This window comes from Halyomorpha halys, unplaced genomic scaffold, assembly GCF_000696795.3.
Source record: "Halyomorpha halys isolate HHAL.00 unplaced genomic scaffold, Hhal_1.1 Scaffold1992.1, whole genome shotgun sequence".
NCBI classification, from domain to species: Eukaryota; Metazoa; Arthropoda; class Insecta; order Hemiptera; family Pentatomidae; genus Halyomorpha; species Halyomorpha halys.
In genome coordinates, this window is record NW_027113752.1 from 28,175 (window position 1) to 39,464 (window position 11,290).

The 11,290-nt window shown below is 30.1% G+C and overlaps 1 long non-coding RNA gene across 3 annotated transcripts in view; it reads right to left on the reverse strand.

Annotated features, from left to right (window-relative positions):
• The window catches only part of LOC136796696 (uncharacterized), a 28,202-nt gene that overhangs the window by 3,853 nt on the left and 13,059 nt on the right, over positions 1-11,290 (reverse strand). The window lies entirely within an intron of this gene.

An 11,290-nucleotide genomic window follows, 5' to 3' on the forward strand; every position in this document is an offset into this window, starting at 1 on the left:
TATTAAAGCATTAAAATTATTAAAATTATAGTTAAGAGGTTGTTATGGGTTTATGAATGGTTTTCAAAATTGGCGAAAATCTAAAGCATCTTAAAAACGCAATAGGATAAAAATGGTACATGTGTTAGTTAAATAAAAAGAAATTTTTTTTAGGATATAATTTGAAGATTCCAAAACAAAGCCTCATATCTCTTCGCCTATTTTATTAACAAAAACAAGCCAAGCTGCTGTTCAAATCTGATACAACTTAAATTAAAAATGAGTAAAAAACAATTTAAACGAAATTTTAAAGAAATGGTCACCATAGAAAATATAACAATTGGTCTAATAACAAAAAGTTTACAAAATTAAGGTTCATGATTGTTATAATATTGCTAACATAGAATATACTGTTGGAAGCCCATGAGTAAATTTTATTGTTGTTATATGCAATGCAATTACTGTGAACTACAATGTTATTGACACATTTTGATTCTTCAATCGCTTTTCCTTAAGTCACAATAATATTACTCCAATCTCATAAGATATGATTAGCAACATCTATAGTAAATATTTAAAATTCATCAAAGATAAATATACTAGAAAACAGTTACGGTATGAGAGGGGTGGGGGTAGTCGAGAGTTACCTTTCTTCATATGACTCTTGGTCAGTTTAACTTTACAACTTCAGCGAATTAGTTCTGGTGGTAATTAGAGTTATTAGTCATGTAGAAAACTCGGTTATAAATACAATTTTAAAGTAGCGTGTCTAATTATTAATCTCAGTTTGTATTTTGTACAATTTACTTTTTAGTAATTAATTAGAAAAAGTTCCAAACAAATGTTTTATTTGAATTAGGGTTTGTAATAATTTCCCCATCTTAATCCGAAAATTCAGTGTTGATATTGAGATGTGGAGAAAAATGTTGGCCACTGAACGAAATACTTATAAAAAAAGTATCTTATACATAAATTTTATTTTATTATGAGGAGTAATAGTTTTGTTGTACCAGAATCGGAATAGTTTTCGTTCAGCATACGAAACGAGTTTTATTTAATAGAGGTATTTTAAATAATTTTATAGACCTGTGAGTATTTGTCACATATGTTTTAAACATACATGACTGGGGAGAGTACAAAAATAATTTGTGTACAACGAATTTACTTAATTAAATGACTAGTTGACATAAAATATTATTTTAAATTCTTTAAGCTATATTATTCCTAAATAAATATTAAGTTTTAGAATCATAACTTTAAAGGTTTTATGATATGCACTAAATATAATCTTAATATGCAATTGTTAGTAAAATGTTTTAATGAAATAAATTATATGGAATAATAATGTTGATTTGGTATTATTAAATAATGATATATAAACAATTTACAAAAGAAAATCGGTTACAGGGTAGAATCTCATCGCTGGTAAAAGTAGTTAAGCATTTAACCAGCTGCTAAGCCCGAGTAGAAAGAAAGGGTAGAGGCTGATATTTAACGCTGTAAGACTTGCTCGGAACCGTTTTTGCAGCATTGAGAGAAACTCCCATCACAGTTTTTCCGCCCCCTGGGAGTTTGGGGGCCGTTTTTCCGGCTCCGGGGCGCCAATCTGAACCTTGCAGCCATGTAATTATCCAGTTAGCTCCTCGGCTTCACTATGTGTCATCGCCCCCGCACATGACCCTTTTTCTCTTTTCGTCCTGGATAGCCTTGTTCTAACTAGAGGTAGAGGAAATGGGCCGGAGGTACTAGGTTGTAAAATAAGTTTGTAGCGTTTTTCAATATTTCAATTTAATCCTCTCTGTGTTTATGAAATCTTGTTTACTTGTTCAATAATGTTAACATATTCTAAAAAAGGATTAGTTAAGGTGCTTTTATGCACCTTATACCACCTCAGTTTCAATTCCGATTCCAAATCTTTAAATGGTATTTTGCTTGCTCGAAATGGACGAAAAAAAAATTCATTTTCGTCATTTAATGAATTTTTTTTCCCAAAAGGAAAATCCGCTGCACAGACGGTTAGCAAAATTTGCAGTGTGTATGGCGATGATGCCTTAGAAGAAATCACCGTCCGTAAGTGGTTTGCTCGGTTCAGAACCGGAAATTTTTACTTGAAAGACGCAAAGCGCTCGGGTCGTCCTTTAACTGTTGATGATGACCAAATTCAAGCATTGGTCACAGACAACCCTCACTGTACGACACAGGATATCGCAGAAACATTTAACATATCTCACGCCATTGTCCAAAATCATTTGTGTCTCATAATCGCAAAGGCATAGTTTTCCATCACGATAACGCCCGTTCTCACGTGTCTTTGCAGACCCGGCAGAAATTATTGGAGTTTGGCTGGGATGTGATCCCCACCCACCCTATTCACCTGACCTTCCCCTAACAGATTTTCACTTATTTTGGGCCCTTCAAAACTCTCTTAACGGTAAACGATTTAATTCTCTCAAGGGCTGCAAAACGAACATAGAGGAGTTCATTACGCAAAAATCTGAGAAGTCCTGGGAAGACGGAATTAAAAAATTGTCTGAAAGATGGCAACAAGTAATAGATCAAAATGTGTCATATATAATTTATTAAAAATATTTACAAAAATCTGAAGTTTTCACTGAATTTTAAACCTAATTCTTACAAATTGAATAAGACTGAACCGATATTTAATGCGTTAAAGCTTCGGAATCGAATAAATCTTTAACCCGAAAAATACAAGGAAAAAACCTATTTATTTACTTATTTTTTCAAATGTAGGAAAATGGTTTGGTTGGAAATCAAGAACAAAAGTATAAGAAAAACTGACGTTTCGCCCTTTTCAGGGCGTCATCTAAGAATATTCTCAATATGGAGTTGAAAAGATGATATATAAAAAATTGTTATAAAAAAAGGGGAACCAGTAAACTAAAAAAATATATATAATATAAATAGAATATGAACTAACTACAAGCACAATAAGGAGTGGTATAATTCCAATTATACTGGCACTTCATTTTATTCCTCACATGTCAGATACGGTATACTAATAATATATTTATTTTTATTCATATCCTGTTATTATTTATTCTCATTTGAAAAAGATAAAACATTCTGTATCCATTCTTAAGAAATTAAATTTAAAAGTTCTGGATTTTCACGGTGTTTTACCTAAATCAGCTCTCCGAATAGTTATCAAAATGCATTTAGACGCAATATAATCAATTTGGAGATAGATACATACATTTGAATACTTTGATGAGATCCAATACTACTTGGTTGTTTTTAAAAGATACAAAAAACAAGAACTAAAAGCTCTCAAATGGTAGCCAACATCTCATTAGCTACCGTTGTGTCCATTCAAGCATTGCCAGGACAAAAAAAGGCAAGATCAAAGCGGAGGCAGCACACATCTTACATCAACAATCTACAGTAATACGCAATAAAAAGCAAATGATGAAGGAGGAGGGGAGATGGGGGGGGAGGGGATACACTTAAGTGAAAACTATTTTTTAATGTGTACCGATACTTCGGCCTAAGTTTCAAGCCTTTATCAAGGCTAAGTAAAACAAGAAACTGCCATAAATGTACAAAATAAACGAAGAATAAATATATGCATTGTAGAACATGAACATTATTGAACACAGTGCATAGAAAAAAGTTAGGAATATGTGAACTGAAAAATCACTATGCTTTACCTACCTATATAATGTGTCTAATATAAATCGGCTCAAATAATTTTCACGTTCACATGGATTAACTAATCGATAAATGCAAGATGGAAAAGTTGTGTGTCTCATTCTATAGTTTCACATTTCGCTAGCTTTTATCGGGAATTTTTTTTAGTGGTTAGGGCAGAGGCAAACATCTTGTTGCCTTTCAAACAATATCGGAAACAACACTATAATCACAATAGTAATTTCTCTTGGTGTGTGTGGAGCCATTCTTTAATATTGAACGTATCAGCTGAATAAATGCCCCCACTTAATGATTAATCCCTAAGTTAGTTAAATTTCTTAGAGATTAGTGAATATACAAAGCATGGTAAGGAGTCCTCACCTCAAGAAAGAGCCTGTGGATGGCAAAACATATCAATATTATTGTAAGAGTAAGAAACCTAAAAATCAATATCGGTTTATAAACTGTACTGAAAAAAAATCTGTGAAACTTTTAAACCCATAATAACCGAAATGTGTGAACAATTTTTTATTGTTACAGATAAAATCAATTTCAATCAAGCATATCAGAAACTACTTTTTTTTTTTTTGCAATTTTTAGTAAAATATTATTACACTTACAGGCATAAAAATAATTTTTAATAGAAATAAGATGAAAAAATAATTTCAAATGAAACATCATGTCTTTTAGATTTCAGTTTATAAAGTGCTTAAAAAATGAAGTCGAGGTTGATGAAACTATAGAAATAGACTTACCATTTTTCTTTGGTATTTATTTGTTAGATTTGTTCGACCAAGAGAACCATTTAATTCATATTTGACACCCTGTATATTTCATAAATATGTAAGTGAAAGAAATATGTGAACTTACTATATAAGTGTGAAGTTTACTTATATTTTTCAGTAATATGAGATACATACTGGTGTGTCATCTATTATTTTTTTGTTTTATTACATATTCCTTCTGGCTTATATAACTTCTATATTTTTGCCTAAATTTTTGTTCTTATAAATAAAACAAATTAACTATTATTATATTAAAGAATAATTTAATGTCATGTCATTATAGAACAGGAAATGTCGAGGAGTAGATAGAGCTATGCTCCAGCCAATATTCCCATAAGGTCTCCTATTGTATCCTGATACACTGCCTAATATTTTCCCTTTTCCCCTAATATTACTCGCATCAATCATCCGAAAAAATATATATATCTGTGTAGCCTTATTGTCTAGGCAATTCATTTGTCATTGCAGGCCTTTCCCCATGCGGCTGTAAGGTATTTAAATTTTTCTCACAAAAGGTATATCTATGAGCGCTTATAATGATTAAGTTTGTATATTTTATTGTATATTTATGTATTCATTCTATATTTCATTCAATAATCATCATTATAATGATGATGATTCAGTTATATTCATCGATGGTGAGCAATCTACTCATGGGTAAAAATCAAACCAAGTTTTTTTCTTATAACTTATATTCCAAACCCAATACTCTGTGTTCGGAACACTATACTCGCGCCAGTGATAATGCACACGCCTGAAAATTCCATTATTTATTAAATTTAAATTACATTATTGCTAAAACGTGTAATAATTAAGCATTCCAGATATTAACTTTTTTTTCTATTTTACTCACTTCCTTCATTTACTGACCCCCTGAAATAGCTTCTCATCCTGAAATGAAGGTGAGAATTTCAAAGATCTATTGTCAAGGAACGCACTCCAATTGGGAGAGCCCGGGGACTCTTCTCTTAAAACATGTTAATCACTTTGGAAGAAAATTATGGATATTATACCAAATTGATTCTTGTTTAGCATATAATGCCTCCTTAAAACTGACTCTGATTTTTTTTACATGAAAAATATCCAGTAATTCAGTAATTTTTAGTATCGTAAATTTGAAATATATCAACCAATTATTATACTACAACGTGCTAAGGAATGAATTGCCGAAATAAAATAGTTTTAATGAAAAGTTGTTGATGATTATCTTTAGATATCCTTCCAATCCAAAGTTTTTCAAAATACTCTAAATATTCCGTATTATTTTACCTACACCTCACAGCCGTTGAATACAATGACGTCATTATACAATTTGTCAATTGTACCAAAATCTATCAATCAATCTATCAAAATGTTTATAAAAACCTTTCTGATCATCCTAATAATCTTATTCAGCCTATATACATTTCTAGTCATCCATCAATTTCCCCCTAACAGTTTCTCACTGATTTCTGAGACAAATTTCCGTACGATCACAATCCTTCAAAATCCTCAAGTTATTTTGAATCATAAAAAAAAATTTCAGTCTTGACAACAAAGAATAAAATTATATTATTATAATCTGTAGCGTTATAAAATAAATATAATAATATGTTTTACAAATCAAAAATTTGGTTATATGTGTACTATTTTTAACATATCCTACGCGTTGAATTATAACATATTTTAAAATGTATCATTTTTACGTTTTTTAATTTAATTTTTTACTGTTACCCCCGAAATTTTCGATTTTTTATGTATACAACCGATTATAGCATCTATAGTTCTGTTAAATAAGAACAATTCAAATAGTTCAAAGTGAACATTTCGAATATAACTTATATTTCTTTGGTTGTTTTTGTATTTTCTATTTATATATGTACATTAAGCAACAAGATAATAAGTTCTTTCACCACTCTGTTAAATCATAGTAAATTTAATTTAGACCAAATTAGGGAAATTTTGAATAAAAAAGTGACAAAAATAAGTCGATTTCAGTCGATAATTATCATTTTGTAAAAACCTTTTGGCATAGAAACTGTTCAAAGTGAGTTAAAACACGACACATTGTAAGGTTTAAATACGGCATATTTTGGGTTTAATTTTTAATCGAAAAAATAAGGTTTGTTGAACTCCACTTCACCAGTTATTCAAGTAAATTCCGCTAACAGGTTACAGGTTAATTTTAATTTTTAAATATACTAATTTTATATTGATTTTTTTTTCCTTTTTTTTTTTTTTTTCGCCACGCAATGAAAAAAGTCAACGTCCCAGGCCGGATTCGAACCGACACCGCCAATAGACATCAGATTGGTAAGACTGTGTCTTAACCACTGAGCTATGGGCGGTCCTTATTGATGTTCACATGCTGTGATAAAATATTCTAATTTTATTTTATTACCTACACCACACAGTATAATGACGTCATTATACCATTCGTCACAAACATTTAAATTTTTTTTTTAAATATTCCTAATCATCCTAATCTCCTTATTTTATGTATATAACAACATAAATTCTATTACGAAATGGATCATTTATCTACCCAACTCTTATTGGGTAATTATAGAATAATTATTCTCTTATAGTTTGTATAAATAAAAAGTGTAGATCCCATACACTTTTGTCCAAGACTATTTCTGTTTGAGAAAAAAAAAATTACGGAACTGGAGAACATTGATTGTATATTTTTATTGGAAATGTGGAAAAGACACAGACGGAAAGGAATCACTATTATATTTCCAATTCCTATCGAAAATTTATAAATAATTTGAAACTTTCAGTGTCATAAAGCTATATATGCAAATAAGGTACACAAATGACTGCATTTCCATTTTCATATATAGTAGTGGACCGACCTCCTCCCTCTGCGCACAGCATTATTTTAAACTTCTATTTAAATATTCATGTGTGCAAAATAAAATCGTATCCCTTATTTAAATTTAAAATTTATATTAAAGGAATACTCCTTACTTTTATTTTAGAATTAAAAATTATATTTTTATATGTAACAGAGCCAAAAATTGGATTTTTAAAGTACACCTGCTGACACAAGACCTGTAGGTTTATATAAAAAAATAAATAAATAAAAAATTTAAACATTATTTAATGTCAATATTTTCTTAAAACGGTAGGTTCATTAGATAATACTTTTACATTTCCTACTTACAAATAGCACTTCCGATAGAAAAAAAAAGTGATTATTATTAAAATAAATCTTTTAAAAAGAACCTCACTTTGTAACTACCCTTTTTTATTTTTGTTAATGCTGATTGAACATTTCTAAATTGTTTGAAATAAAACTTCTAATAATACTTTGTTGAATCTTAATACTGAAACTTAGACAAAAGCAGTCTTCGAAACACGTTCAACCATTAAAATATTAAAGAGGCTCCCCTAACCTCAATAATTAAGTAAACATAAAAAAATTGTTTATATCTTAAAACATTCTTGAGACTTTTCTGAAATAAATAATAATAAGGCTGTAGGAGTAAATATGAGATAGTAATAAAGTATCAATGGTGGTGGTTGTAGGAAATGATATGAACAAGAACCGATTTGAATCCGGCCGGGGAGGAGGGGGTTGACTTTTATTTTGTTGCGGTTCTACTGAATGAAAACTTGACCCAGCCACTATGAAGGGTTACCTAAAATAGATTGGTTACCTTTAGATAACCTCCCTCTTCTCACCCCCTTATGTTAGAAATCACAAGGAAAGAGGGAAATAAAAATAAAAAAAAAGGTTTTTCTAATTGTTTGTTTGGTTGTTTAGTGGCGCCAAACTTCATTGGTCATCAACGCCATTTATATTTTATTTAATTTTGCTAATATTTGTTAAATTTTATTTGTTTTTTGATTTGATTATTTTCTTTATTTATTTATTTATTTTTTTTTTTTTAGGTTTTTCTAATTCTACTAACCAAACAAAACACGATTTCCATTTCGTATCTGTTTCTATCTTCTTAGAAATACATAAAGTTATCTTTAAATATTACTTACAGTACATTATACATGGGAAGTATTTTGATGATTTTATTATAATAATAATAATAATTATGATTATTTTTGATGATAAACTGATTATGGATATTTTAATTTAAACTAAATATTTTTATGATTCCATTGGTCATTGTATCTGATTTTAAATCTAATGAAGGATTTTAATTAAGCGAAATGGAAATATGTTTTAATAAGAATTTTCAAATTTTTGTTCTTCATTAAATTGTAGATTAGTTATGTAGTTATGAACTATTAAAATATGGATTGGATGTTATGTCACTTGTTCCATGTAACTTAAATGTAAATTAAAAATTATTTGCTTAAGTATCATATACTTGAATAAGAAAAAAACAATAATTATTTAGTCCTAGACATGCCTAAATTTTATATAACTTTAGGACTTGTAATTGGCATAGACAAGGGAATTTTGAGAGCTTTAGTTATATTTGTCTATAATTTTAATTTCCCTATTATTTCCATATATTATGGGGTAGATGAACTAGTATTCCACATACGAAATTTGAGTTTATAAAACAAAAAGGTTTGAAACTACTGTAGGATTTTTCATAATTTTAAAGATTTAGTTGTGCTGTTTCTTTTAGAAATATCTCTTCTATCTAGGCAGTCACTGATTAATTAAATCTGTTATTAACGGAAAATTCTCCACCTGGATGCGGTATTCAACTTAAAACCGGATGCACTGTAAATTCCGTCCCCGACTGAATAATTTTTTACAGTGGATGGATGAAGAACTTTTTCGATGATTTCGAGTGTCATTGAATTAATTTTAAATTTAATTGGACCTTCAATTTCTAACATTAGTGGTAATTGCGGAATTATCTCACTTTCAGGTAACCTGATTAACAAAACTGTAGACCAGAAACAGGTTGCTAAGTTACTGGAGTTTTACTAAACTCTTGAACAAATCTAATTTATAATCTTAGTTTTACAGAAGACTGGTATAACCGGCCCTTAATGAGATAAGAAGGAGGTTTTTTAGTATTTTATGACCATTTTATTTTATGTGTTTCGACCACTTGGGTCATTTACACTGGTCCATTATACCTTAAGGCCATTTTATCTTTATATACTTTTTACTAAATGCAGGAACTATTCTTTTGCCTGTAGAAAATTGTTATTTATAAGTTCTGTAAAAAAAGTCAGATTAATTCAGTCTAAAAAATAATAATCGTTTATTTTTGATAGTATATGAAGAAAATTGACTTTTAGTGAGGTTTTCCTGACTTGACAACCGTTGAAAAGAAAAATATGGGTGAACTAAATATCGCAAAACTATAAAAAAGCTTCAATTTTTTTTGTGAAAGTGCTTCGGATGCATTTATCATACGTCCTTCATTTCACAAATTACATTTTAAGTGGTATTTTCAAATTAATTTATCATGAAATATTTTCATTCCCTCCCCTCCTCTCTCTCTCTGACTGTGACAATGGATATATGGAGAAAGATTGAGGGGGCTCACATTTCCATAACATGGCAACCTGCCAGATTACATTTGGCTGCGTATCTTTCATACGTTGAATATCTTTCATACCGTTCATTCAGAGCCGATGATTTCCATATTAAACCGAAAAAAGTCGGTTTTTAGGGATATTATTTAATAATAATTACGAAATTCTTCGCCCCACCTCCTCTACCTTGTAATCAGGTTTTATATGATTTTTAAAGAAAGTGTTAAAATTAACGTAATAAAAAATGTTTTGAAATCAGTAGGTTAAAAAATAGAATACAACTGTCTCTCTTCAGATATTTAGTGTTGTAAAAAAACTTCAATAATTAATTCAATAACGGTACTTTAACTATTGTTTAATTTTTTTTGCTCAATTTTAAATTAATAAACAATTTTCCTCTGTAGAAATTGATCAAGGTTCAATAAATTGGATATATACATATCTGAAATATCTACCTTAGTTAATTAATAATGTATCAGTTTCAAATGTAACATAGTAAATAATTTATTTATTATGGTATAATGTCACACTTTACGACCCTAAAAGACATACTGCCTGTTGAGCGGTGATATGTTGAGCACTAGACGTACCTGACATCCAATAGGAATGGGGTGGACGGTTAGGAATGCACATTGGTGTTCGAATGGCCAAGCCCACAGTGCACATGCTACAATGCCTATTACCAACAATTACCGGAGCTATATCTGTTGTTGCACTGTACTCGACGAATGGTTTACCAGATGTTGATCTTGCTGTTAGTACACCACAGGTGGAAAAAATCATCTCAAATAGATCAATAAGAAATAATACTTGTCGTAAAAATTTTTCATTACGATTACATAAAATGTTCGAATAAATTAATACCAAAAATGTTGAATCAGTCAGAAGAAGACTACAAGAAAAACACTAATATATTTGTATATATTTTAATGCGCCATTGTAAATTTTACATAGTTATTTTTACCACTCTAGACATATAGTTAAAATTAGAAAAATATTCTTAATATTCGCCACCCATGTCGAACAGATCCGCAACCTTGGGCTACATCTGGTGAAACGATTAACCTGGAATCCTCACACAAGACTGAAAAGACAGGAAACTGCACGTCGATTACACTTCCAACTCATTACAAAAGACTGATCTACATGACTGTAATAAGGCCAATCTGGACTTATGGAGTTGAGCTTTGGAGCTCTACTAAACCTTCGAATTCCTCTCGTATCCAATCTTTACAATCCAAAATCCTTCGTAAAATCCTCAATGCTCCTTACTTTGTCACAAATAAAATCATCCATAAAGACTTTAATGTCTCATATGTAATCAATTTAGTCCATTATAAACTCCCTAACCACCCAAGCCCACTAGTTTCTAATCTTACTCCCACTTTCATTCTTGACAATCCTCCGAGGTGCCTGAAAGATGACCTCTA